Here is a 13,286-nt window from a genome sequence, read left to right as displayed (position 1 = left end):
GTAATCGATGACGTCAACGCTGAAAATGCGTCATCAATAATTTTAACCGATGCAAGGTTTTTGGGCTTTTGCCTTTACTCGATAGGGCAGCTGAAGAGAGGACAGGAAATGCTGCGAGCAGACAGTGGAGGACGACATGCACCAAACGAGACCGGGAGCCGAAGCCACAATCAGTGAGTGGAGGACTGCAGCCTCTGCACACGGGGCGCCCGCTCCACCAACCGAGGCACACCAGCGCCGCGCGACGCAGGGCCTTTCATTGTTTTTCTTGCATCATGACGTCAGTCGCTTTTTTGGCTCGACTCATCGGTCAGCTGAGCAGCTCCAGTCAACACAATGCACGTTTAGAAAATGAAGGCGACAGAAGTAGAGTCCGACTCGGTTCAGAGTGAATGTTTCCAAAAGGCCCAGGGCTTCTTCGAAAGTATGGGAGAACTTCAAACTATCACAAAACAAAAAGGTGGCTTGTACCCTGTGCAAAGTTTCTGTGCTATGCGCGAGCACCTGCAGAGAAAACACACAGGCGTGATTCTGGATGATGGACCGCCAGAAAAGGCAAACCCACCGTGAGTGTTGTCTAGCTATTAGTAAGGAGAGCTTGTTAATATTTATGTTAATCTTTTCTATTTATATAACTTCAGTGCCTCCTCAAACTTCTAAATTAGCCTACATGAGTCTTATGTTTTGCCAACAGGAATTATGTTTATCTGCATTTGCTACAAGCGACAGCTGTCAGCCAGACATTAAAACATTTCCTGCAGGCAACTTTCTTGGTGTTTCAACACACTTCACCATCATTTTAACTTCATCAATCAACTGAATAAAGGATATTAGATAGACCTGAGCTAGTGTAACAAAGTAACAACAGCTTTGCGAGTGTCAGAGAATTTTATATCAAACTGTTTCGTCCGTTTTTGGCTCACAGTTCAAACTTTGTGAATGACAACACAACTGATGATTCAAAACAACGCCTTTTATCCACCCATGCTTTAGTAAATTGGATGTATATTGTTTGTAGTGCTAGCTATGGATGGCTGTCGCAAATTAATGTTTAAAAAATGTCATCAAACAAGTGTCTACAAGCACTTTAAGCTGCAGCTCTGAGTAATATCCAGCACCGCAATGTTTTTGTGGAAAAGCTGTCCACATTAAAATGCCAAAACAACAGGAGCAATGTGGGAGGAAAGGTTAAATATCTAGTCTATTGTGCTCTTACTACAAACTATATAAAAAACTAAAGAAATATGCTGCTTTGCTTAGAGAACAACAGATTAGCCATGTAAGAGTGTGTGATAGAGAACTGCAGTTCTTGGGGGAAAAAACTTGACAAACAAGTGCTGTGAATCATGGATCTCCTGCCCACATCCAGAGCCAAGGAAGCAGAGCACGCCTGAAGCTCATTTTCGTGATCAATGTCAGGACTTTGTTTATGTGGACAGCAGAAGACTGAAGGGGACAATAAGCCGTCGTTACCTGGGTGTCACCCTCAGCTGTCATTAGAGCTGATTTGCTACTTGACACAGGAGGGGCCATGGAGGAGCACAGCAGGCATTTCTGAGCTCCTGTCAGAATTAATTCACCAACTATCCCGACAATGATGTGAGCCATTAGTTGCATTTCCAGGTACCAGCAACAGTACAAGGTTTCCCTGTCAGGCTACTGCAGCTGACTGAATGGAGATGATGAATGCCAATCTCTAAGACATGCCTGGATCCCACAGGATCTGTGTCCGGCGCGTTCAGCCTGGGCTGCGGTTCTGGTCAGTCAGACGGCGCTAGCCCTCGCTCACCGGACACGTGTCTGATCCGTGTCTCCTCCTGGGCTCTCGTGTGAGAACACGCCCACCACGCCGAACTAACACCGACAGCATCACGGTTACGTTTGCGCAAGCGTGCTAACCGCCGGTTAGCTGGTCCTACCCGGTTTGAGGCACCTACCTGTCCAACAGAAAGAAAGCCAACTCTGCATCGCTCTTTCCGCCATGTTCACCGGTCTGACTGGGGCCCAGTTGCTAATTTGAACCACTCCCACACTCACCTATACGCTGTGATTGGCTCAGGGAACCACGACAGCGCCCCCCCTGAAAACGTCCCATTCTGAATAGATGCAGAGGGAAGGATCTCACAAGGGTCTGGACACACACTCACCAACACACATGTATAGAGGCCCATAAGTGATGATTTATATTATATTATATTTGTAAAAGTCTATATTTTATTTTTCGAGGAAAATCCTACTTATTATACCTTTAACTGTTTATGCTTATGCTATGTGTTTGACTTAAAAATTAACATCAGCCAATACGTAATTATTTGATTTTCTAACGTTTATATTGTTACGTGCTGCACAAACCCGGTGTCTCTAAGGCTTTAGTAAAGATGGGTCAATAGGGCACTACTCCCCTGTAATGGCCTCTTACATTGCAAGGGAACAAAGTAGCATTTGTTCCAGCAGATACATTTAGACTGTCATGGTGGATAGAGCGATGACAAGTGTTTAGAGTTTAGATTGACAGTGTAAAAGGGAACCTGTCTGACATGCACTTCACAGACATGCCCGTGGTTTTGAACTCCTTTCCCATATTAGAAATGAAAAACTTATTGCTGTTCCCTAAATGTCCACAATTCCAATCATAAGAGGAGAAGACCCACAGTTGATTGTATTTGCTGAATTATCCTCAGAGGTCTCTTCCTCTTCAAAAACAAATAAACCTGATGATTTAAACTGGCAGAAACACTCAACAAACCGGTTTCAAATGAAAACCTGCGCCTCTCGTCTGCTCTTTGGTGGATACAAGATGTCAGGAAGGGCTTCCAGCTGGACAGCCTCTAGCTTGTTTCTGGGTGCGGAGCTTTTTTTCAGTCACGTTAAAGCAGGAAAATATGCAGCGCATGATGCGGCACACATCCCCAAAAGTAGGAAACTTATTACATGTTAGCCTATAGCTAGCACATATATAGATCTACAAGCTTAGTTTAAGGGAAAAACCAACAACACTAAAGCAACAGCTGGTTGGTCGATGCCAGTGAATCGACTGCTCCATGCAGTGAGATGAACAACGGCACAGGGGAGGTGTCCTTCCCCTGGAGCATCAAACTCTTCATCTCCTGCATCCTGGTGAATTCCTACACACAAATGTGTGGCTTTTCTATATCCTTTAATAACTCCTCTGTCCTCTTGTGTATATAACTAATTCCATTTAAATGTGCATCTATAACCCATCAGATCAATTAATTCACTTAAAATGCTTGCACAGTTGTATTTCTATAAGCCTATCTGTCACATTTAGGCTCTATTCTGCTGCTGCTTACTGTGTTCACTCCTATTATTATTATATCATTATGCTCAGAAACTAAAAACCATTTGATTATACATTTTTATATATCCGTTTTTTTAAATAGGAAACGATTACCAAAGGTCAGCCATCATTGACGTCACATCTGGTTGTGGCCTTGGTAACTCAGACGCAGAAACAGGGCGAACATCAAAACCTGCTCATTTTATTCCCCTAGCAACACATCTGCGTCGTTAGCAAAGACAGCACACTGCTGTCCTTTTAGGATCGGCAGGTTCAGCTCAAACTAAACGCAAACAACCACCGTCATAATAAATCAGCCTCAAACATCCTCAGGTGGGACAATAAGAAACATAGTTGTGACATGACACTTACAAAGAAGTCGTCTGGAAATGTTTAAAATGCCCAGCCATCTGATCGTCAGCACGCATGAACAAGCTCGGACACGGGATTGTGGTGCAACGCTAAGCAGACAAAGCCAGTATCAAAACAGCCACAAAAACATTAAAGTCAATGGGTTGTCATCAACTGCAAACAGTGCACGAGTTCAGGTTAGTCAGAGCACCGGTCCAGCCTAAGTGGCCAGGAGTGAGTAGCACTCTGGATTAATTAAACATGATAGAGAACTCCACTGTCAACCTTAAAATACGGAGGACCAGGGCACGTTTATGCCACCCACCCACGCTGTAACAGGGAGGTCAACTGATGTCACAGTGGTCACAGGGTCAAATCCCAGATGGTGGGACATAGAGTGCAGGGGTCAATGGCTCCTCTATGACCTGGCTTTCAACAGTGCAGGGAGCCTAATTAAGGCCCGAACCATTTTTCATACTAACCGTGATGGAGAGAAATTGTTGACATAAAATTTGGTTCTTGTTTATTGCACCAACCACAACTGACAAAGAGACCAAAACCCACAACACTGAGCCTAGCGACCACATCAGCCCTCCATGTTCTCCATCTCGCCATCTGTTGTGGTCCTCCCACACAGATTTCTCATAACACTTGATCTGGACAGTAGCCTGCCAATACCCAGGAGGGCAAAGCAGATGGTGTGGTTACAGGCAAAACATTTAGCCTTTGAATAGAAGGCAAACTGCAAATCAAATGGGGGCTGAATGAAGTCAAACAGTCCACTTTCTAGTGCTTTTTAGGGCATCATGCTGCCTTGTTTGCTTACCTGGAATAATGTCAGCCTTTGCTTGGTCGAAGAAAAGCTTGAGAAAAAAGAAACTGATCCCGTTTAGTTTGAAGATTCCTAAAAATATAAGCAACTTAAAATGCTGGCAAGGAGACCAAGTAAGACTCATCTTCCCACTTCCATCGCGAATAAATTCATTGGGAAACTGTCATTTGATTCATGCATGAATGAGTCATAAATAGAGGTGTTTTTCTTTAACTGGTTTGCAACAGCAGGCGTGAACAGAACTCTCTTGCAATGAAAAAAACGGCGATCCAAAGCCTCCATTCAAATTCTGCCAGTTATTTACATTACGCTTTGTACCATTGAAACTCATCTTGATACACAAAATATGTTTACTCGATGAAATGCACGAATGTCTTCCTAACAAGGCATTTCAGTTTGTATATACTGCTACTGGCTAGATATACACTGTATATATTGACTCATGCATTCGGCTGCAGCACCAGTCCGGGCTGTTTAGTGCGTAACAAAACAATAGTTAGATTGTTTTGATAAATAAAATAAGCGACTTGGAACAGCTAATAATGTTGTGCCGAATTTTAGTGGTGATATCAAATAGTAAGAAAAGCCGCACAATTAACTTCCTTTTGTTGTGTTTGTTGTCACTGAGCAACTAAGCACTAAAATAACAACATTTTCTTTGGAGTTTCGATAGAGCTCTGTTGTCCTGCCAGGGGTGTGGAGGGAATTTAACGCCGCTGTTACCTCAGAAGACTCAAGAGGAAAGTTTGAGACATGAGTTTTTCTGCTTCTCGCAAAGCAAAACGACAACATAACAAAGTCACTGTGCTTTTACTGTTGTTTTCGGCTCCATGTTTGAAGAGGTACGGAAGAGGAAAAAAACTTACCGTGCGTTACCTTCCAGCCAGCGTATCCAAGGCAAAAAGGTCACCCGAAAAACCTCTCACGACGCCAAGTTTCCTCTTTCCTCAGCGAAACGAACCAGCCCGACTTATGACACAGTATGACATCTAATAATTATGGGAAAGTCTTTAAAGAAAAGCAAAAACAGCATCTGCGAAGTCGATATTTGTCCGTGTAAACGAAGTGAAAGGACGTTTCACACGCAACGGGCGGCTTTCTTTGTTCCTCCTGCCTGCAGCCTGTTCCGTGGATATTATCACCGTTCATGTGTCCCTGACTGCCGCTGATTGGCTGAAGGATCGGGATCAAGAAAAGGTGACTGGTGTCAAGTTACCCAGAATAATGACACGTTTTCCGATGACGACGTCGAACAAGACACAGTTTTGTGAAAATGCTACTTTTATATTCAGTGTTTTTTTGTATTTTATATGCAGGTATGACGTTGATTATTATTTTTTAGGGATATTTTGTAGGTTCTCGTGTGATTTATATTGTTGAAGTTATTTTTTTCTATACACTGATGTTTTTGATGCTTTTATTTTGTATGTATCATTACTAAACTTCCTGTTAAATGCTAGCTTTTAAGAAACTTGACGCAGGGTGGAGGCCACTTCATACCTTACATAGTTTTATTCTGAGTATAATCACGAGCTGTCTCAGTTTATGTACTCACACTTGAAGCACAAGCTTATTAAGTTAAGATTTGTGCATTAATTTCCATATACTATGTCCTACTCTTCCTATGAAAGTATATAAATAAATATAATGATAACCAAGACATGTCTTGGAAATATTATAATGATTATGTAATCATTAAATGTAGCCGAACTTTTACCTTATTTTGTTGTTGATTATTGTTCATGCCATATTTAAATATTCTATTTCTAATTAACGCTCAGTGGTTATAAATCTTAATGCACATTTGCACCGTACTGTTTTTGCACTAACTCTGCTCATCATGTTTAAATTTGCACTACCTCCATACAACCACTACTCAATGTTGCAGTGTATATTTTTGTCTCTAATTTTAATATTTTTTTACAGGCTTAAGGGTGATGGGCAGGTTGACAGATGTGTGATTTCATATGTCTTGTAAGCTACTGAATGCCGGGATCAATAAAGTATCTATCTATCTGTCTGTCTGTCTGTCTATCTATCTAGTTTACTTGGACTCTAGGGTTGTTAGCGGTCAGAGGTCTGTAACCATCATCATATTCAACTGCCATTTTCTTCTGAGGTGATGCTCATAGTGGGGCACTCAAATGCTTGTTATATTGCTTCATTCCAGGTTGCACAAAGAATTCTGACAAATTGTTATAATGTATACATAATTTCACCACTAATCGAATGATAAACAACTGAAACTATGGATAGTGAAAAACAAGAGGAATATAGGACCATTTTAAGAGTCAAAACAACATATTTGTGAGCTACTATATATATATATATATATATATATATACATGAGCTTCTGTGAGACAGCTACCATTAGCTCTTAACCGCTTTCTAGCTTACATTTCTGTTTTATTACACAATATGATGTTTAAATTCCTAGGTAAACAAAATGTTAGCTAGGCTAGAAATTGGTTGTATGCTAACGTTTTTATATGAATAACAAACTGGATATAGGGCCTGTGTCCACTTAAGGCGTTTTTTGCAACGACCTCAATTTCTCACCAGCGCTTACTGTTGCTAGGTTACAAATGTTGTCGGGCGGCACTTCCGCTTCCCTTGGTAGTGATAGTTAAGACTGTTTTAACTAGCCCTGTATGTTTAATATCTGTTTTTACTCTCGGAAATTGTACATAGAAATTATAAAAAAGATGGAAAGGAATCATGTCGTGGCATTTGCAGCAGCTCTAGATCTGGGAACTGTACCCTTGAGAAAATGAAAAGATTCGCCTCTCCTCCACCAATGTTGCTGATAAAGTAGATATCTGAAGTCACGCCCCTTCTTGTCGGAGGTGTTTTTGCGCTTAGGACGTTGAGCTGCATTGGTTTTGTAAAGAAAATAGGCGTTGGTGGACACAGGCCCTAAAGTAGGCTAGTAGAGCCAGGCTAGCTGTTTGTTTCACGCCTTCATGCTAAACTAAGCTAACACTCTCCTGGCTTCAGCTACAAATATGAAACTTATGTAGCTTATCGTACTTTTCTTTAAATTCAATCAGTCCTAACCAGTAAAATGCCTGTTACTCAGAAACTCAGAAAGTTAATCTGGGCGAAACAGAGACACTTTCCACTCAACATGACTCAGGGCTGCCATGCTGTGTGTGCCTGAGTTTGTGTGCATGCATGCCATGGATTTGGTGTTGTATGAGAGCCAGCTTTGTGCATCTCTCTTGTTTGTGTATGTATGTGTGCGTGTGCAAGTTAGGATGCATGTGTCTGCCTGCTTTTAGTGTAGACTTCAGAGAAAGCCGCCTGGGCTGTTCTCACCATGTCCTCCGACAGACACTTTGCATCAGATGTTTTCATTCTGCCTTTCATTATGTCGTCTGCCTCACTTCCCGCTGCATCTACCCCTCTATTTCTCCTTCCATTTACCCCTGGCTGTCTGTCCCAGCCAATCCTCACGTGTCACTTCTTCATCCTGTGGGCCTCCGTCTCCCCCTGAACTGTTTGTGAAGCCGGTCATAATTGGATGGTGTACTGACAGTCAAACAATGTCACTGAATCACCATGAGGATTCCAGCTTGTTAGAAAATAAAGGGGAGTACTTTGTCTCGACTTGGCTGAACTTCCCTTCACTTTCTCTCCCATATGAACGTGATTTGTGTGTGTGTGTGTGTGTGTGTGTGTGTGTGTGTGTGTGTGTGTGTGTGCCACAGAGAGATGTCCCTGAATTCACCCCCGAGGCAGTGTGCTTCTCACAGTCCAACACGGCGGGTGGGGGGTTCAAACAGAACCAAAGTTAAGTGTGCTCTTTGTGGATGCATTTCAATTACAGTTTCTGTCCGAAGTCATCAAACTCGTTTACAAAAGTTTAAACCTTCAGAGCTTATTATTTGAAGTGGATGCTGCATGTTGTCGGCTTTTAGAAGGATAGTTTCTTCTCTTAGATAAATATTTTTGTAGTTAGCTGGTTGTTTGGTCCAACCAGTTTGGTACTTAGATAGCTAAACAACTATTGGATGGATTAAAATGAAACCTCTCACCTTTTACAGACATTCATGGTGGATGGGCTGCATGGAGGATGAATGCCACCCTTTACTTTTCCACTAGCAGGAAACGCCGGTCTAGGATTTAAATATTCCAGTGAAATAGCTGCTAAAAGGATAAGCAAAACATTTTGGCACAAATTCTTGTCTGGGCAGTGGTTAGAGCTGTCGCCCCACAGCTAGAAGCTTCCTGGTTTGCATGCGTCAGTTCCCTCTGGTACTTCAGCTTCCTTCCACAGTCTAAAGACGTTAGGGTTTGGTGACACTAAATTGCCGGTACATGTGAGTGTAAACGTGAAAGGTTGTCTGTCTCTATGTGATTGACTGGTGATCAGTCGAGGGTGTAACCCCGCCTCTCGCCCAATGACAGCTGGGATAGGCTCCAGCCCCCCTGCGACCCTGAACAGGATAAGCGGTGTAGATAATGGATGGATGGATATTTGTCTGACTTTGCCCTCGAGCACCACCACAAAGATGAGATTATTGCAAAATTTCGCAATCAATATTAGAAGGATTGTCATAAAACTTGCACATCTCAGCCTAACCCTTAGACGAATTACTTTTAAGACTGATGGCAAATTCATCAGCTGTGCTTTAAGTTTTGTGTTAATTAGCAGCTTATAGCATGCTTAACTAAGACGCTTTACATCAGTGTATAAGCGTTGTCACTGTTAGCATGCTTACATTTGCAAACTCAAAGCACTGCAGTGCCTATGTGATGCAGTTCATGGTTAGCCCCATTGTTAGTCTACTACTCCCATCAAATGAAGAGCCTGTATAAGCTTTATCTCTTGGATATTGATTTTATTTCCAGTTATGTTGGTTTCAGTGGCTGCAATACAAACACCTGTTGTTTATGACGAGTGGTACAGTAATAACAATTAAAACTCAGCTGTTCATAACCTCATGGCTGGAGAGTCTTACTAGACTCTTAAGCTACTAATGAATGGGAACGCGTGCAGATTTAGCTTCAGGACCTAAATCACCAAAAAGGGGAGAGAAAAAGAAAGTTGAATTTGAGCTAGAGAAGCAGAGCGAAGATATTTTCTTAATGCTTGCAGATTTGTTGTGCATGAAACCTTCTGCATGTTTGCCATATGCCTAAGTAGTTGTTTCTCACTCTGACAGTGTGGGCAGCGGAAGATATCTGAAGCAAGAGAAGAGCGAGGTTTTCCTGAGTCTTTGGCCTAGCTGCTCATGAATCCGAGCTAGTATTTCACCGTGGGCTGTTCCTGCAGCAGACAGACAGCCATGTGCCGCACAGACTGCTCTCACTCCTTCTGAAGTTCATGTGTTCGGCCAGTCGGTGACCCGGAGGAAACCGTCTCTAGACACAACTGAGCCTCCCATAGCTGGTCGGGGTTACAATGAGGACTGACATTATATACTGTTAAGGGGTTCTTTGGTTACATTTGTCTCTTATTGTAGCCCATAGAACAATAATTGAAAGATCCCATTGTAAGAGATACAAAGAATGATTGCTGTGAAGCATGGCTTATAGGGGAACTCTGCAGATTTAACACATAAAATGTGGATCGTTGTCACAAAGGGCACTATTCAGATATATGTATATATATGCTGAACACTATCCTGTGACTCTTCTCCACTTGTGCTGTGGATACAGTAGGCTTGTGTGTGACCCATATCATTCTAGGACAGAGCCGTAGAGGTCATAGCCTTTCAAACAGCACAGAGGATTTTCAGACACTTAAAGGAGCGGTGGATTAAAAAGCATAACCATATATTAATGTAATTTGTAAAGCAAAAAATAAGTCCTCTTGTGGCCCACCTGCAGTACCTTGATGCACCACCAGGGGGACGCAGCCCAAACTTTTGGAATAGCTGTCATAAGCCCCTTTCACACATGCACTCCTGAAAATTTCAGGACCCTCTGACACCAACATTACCCAGAGTTTCCCTTTCACACATGTCCCTCACAGCGGGAGATTTTTCCCTGTGTGCAGCTACAGCAGGTGAAGGTGTGTGGGGAGAAATAAGGTGAGCAGATTAAAGTATGGTGGAATTACGGTATAGCTTTCTTTAAATAGGGTGATGTATTGTTCAATGCAATAACTCCCCCCGCCCCCTTCCTTCCCCCGTCACTCGCACGCCGTGAATGTTCCTGAGTATTTCCTGCTTCGTCACACATCGGCCGACCTGGACTTTCTTCCGACATGATACTCGGTCAGCTGGGTAAAGTCGGGGTCAAAAATTTGGCCGTTTGCGTGCACACATGCAGCCCACCCGGGTAATGTTCAGGAGTGCAGTGCATGTTTGAAAGCGGCTTTAGTTGACTGTAAATGCAAAGGAAATGTTATTGGATCATTATAACAAACATTCCAGAAAAATCATTCATACAGTGTCAGAGCAATTAAGTATCAGAGGTTATTTTTATGTTGTTTGAAGGTTGTTAGATATGACGCAACTGGAGGTGTCCTATTTCCTAGGTGATCATTTCAACCCAAATACCAGTAGCTCCGTTCTGAAGGACCACTACCCAGACAAGGGCCCTCCAAAACCTCCAAAACTAGGAGTAGGGCCAAGTGGGTGAAACTGCAATTGGCCCAAAGTTACAGCACTCGGAATGATCAAGCATTTGTGAATTGTCTCTTGTGGCTGTGCAACATTGCAACAGTGCAGTGGTTAGCGCTGTCACCTCCTGGTTCAGCTGCAGGGGGCTCCCTTCTGTGTGGAGTCTGCATGTTCTCCCCATGCATGCGTGGGTTCCCTCCGGGTACTCCGGCTTCCTCCATCAGTCAAAAGACGTGCTTGTTAAAATTATCCGTAGGTGTGTTTGTGAGTGTGAGTGCTTGTGTCAGCCCTGTGATTGACAGCCTCTTACCTGAGACTGTCATGTCTGCCCGTTAGGTTAAGTTTTCTTTTATTTTTTCCTCCTGTGTCATTTGAAATCACTCACCCCTGTCTCTGTTTCAGGTCTGTGTCCTGCCCCTCCCCCGTCGTGTGCTCACCTGCTCCTGATTGTGCTCTCCCCAGCTGTGTCTCATCACCCTCATTACCTCATGTAGTTTACCCCCTGTCTTCCCCTGTGTCGTTGCCAGTTAGTTTGTGTCGCTTTCCAGCATTTTGTTCCTAGCTCTCATGTTTGGACCTCCGATTTGGACACTGTTTTGCCTTTTACCTTTGCCTTTTCGCCCCACGTTTTTTGGATACCTCTGCTTGATTCTGACTGCTTATTTTGTGTACCGAACCTCGCCGGGCATTAAACCATTCTGAAATCTGAGTTTGCTATTGAGTCCTTCCTTTTGGTCCCCGGTTCATGACAGAGACAGCTTTGATAGGCTGCAGCCCCCGCGACCTTAACAGGATAAGCAGTATTTGTAAAAGTCTATATTTTATTTTTCCAGGAAAATCCTACTTATTATATCTTTAATAACCAGCTGGCAGGTTTAAACAGAAGCATTGTGGGAAATGTAGCAGAAAGTGATTTTGGAGTTTGACCCATAGAGACTAGAAGTCAGGATATCTCTGCCTCTGCTGCATCACTTTTGACCATTTCATGTTTTAATCTGTCTCCAGTAAATTCCCCTGCAATGTTGTTGCTAAACAGTTGGAGTGCCCCCCAGAGCCCCCGCTGCATGCCGCCTCCCTCTACAGGACCTCAGAAATGAGAAATCACTTCAGAGGAAGTGGAAATTGGAAAGCATGTGCCAAAGCAGGGCTACAGAGAAAATAGGCCAAAGCAAGAAGATGAAAAGCTTGATATGTATGTAAAGACTTTAATCTTTACACACAACCCAAATACAGATTAGTGCCCAGATTCTCTTTTTTTAACGGATTAAGGCAAACAACAGAAAATACCCCAACACAGAGCCAAGAGCTCATCAGAGACGGTGGAAATGGAAAACAGCATTTGTCCGTCTCTTTTCTCTGTCCTTGTTTCCCTTCCACTCCGGTTCAGAGGTAAACAAGGTGCCAGTCATAAAACTAACAGGCTCCATCAGGTTTCTAGCTGTCGTTCCACAGTGTGTCCCCGATGCTCAATTTAAAAGTGAGGCACTACCAACAGCCCCGGGCTCTTTGTATTATTCCAAGAACAGTGGCGTTGCTGGCAGATTGTGGAGCATGTTTTGGGAACACACTCCTCCCTCTCAGTCTGACACAAAGTAAAAGCGTGCGGCGTCTGACTCAGGCGGGTCCTGGGCTGGAGCTAATGTGACGATGTGATGCTGGTGTTCAGGCCAGAAAATGAGCTGTGAATTAGGTAAGTGTGTTTTCAGAGGAAGCTATGGCATCATTCATCTGGCATCTTTTATTCATTCTTTCCTTCGTCCATCAGTCTGTGCTATAGTTGGCAACATTTACACGCAGCTGTCGGACTCATTTTATGTCACAACTGTGTGTAAGGTGCGGTGAGACAATTGGTAGTGGGCCTTTTTTCACTCCCCCATCTTTTGGGCTAAAGAAGGGGCAGCAGCGGGCTGTCATCTTTGAGAATCTGCTCCATTGAGCTGATGGTGTGCTCGGCAGGAGATAAGCAGGTAAACAGCACCACCTGGTGGTTAAAAACCAAATCACATCCAGCTGATGCTCATCAAATGCAGTTTCCTCCATTGTTTTAAGCACATTTCACATACAGTTTCTGAGATGGCTTTTAAACTTTTCTGTTAGCCACCTGAGGTTAGGGGAGGAGTTACCGACACACTTGTACATAAAGCACGCACGGAGATATCGCATGCAATAATCAAAACATCATTTATTAACGACAAACTCCGGTTGACTTTTCCAACAAAATTATGCATAATCA

At 43.2% G+C, this 13,286-nt stretch overlaps 1 protein-coding gene across 1 annotated transcript in view; it reads right to left on the bottom strand.

The window, feature by feature from the left end:
- Positions 1 to 5,599, bottom strand: part of LOC138604645 (SPRY domain-containing SOCS box protein 4-like) — a 53,860-nt gene extending 48,261 nt beyond the window's left edge. The window contains exon 1 of the mRNA XM_069676600.1: positions 5,348 to 5,599. The gene's annotated coding sequence lies outside the window, so the exon portion shown is untranslated. The remainder of the gene's footprint in view (positions 1 to 5,347) is intronic.
- Between the last annotated feature and the right edge of the window lie 7,687 nt (positions 5,600 to 13,286).

This window comes from Semicossyphus pulcher, unplaced genomic scaffold, assembly GCF_022749685.1.
Source record: "Semicossyphus pulcher isolate SPU_LCO1_2020_fin unplaced genomic scaffold, fSemPul1.0.p SCAF_26, whole genome shotgun sequence".
NCBI classification, from domain to species: domain Eukaryota; kingdom Metazoa; phylum Chordata; class Actinopteri; order Labriformes; family Labridae; genus Semicossyphus; species Semicossyphus pulcher.
The sequence above is the reverse complement of the archived record's forward strand: the minus strand, read 5'-3'. Positions and strand labels throughout refer to the sequence as shown.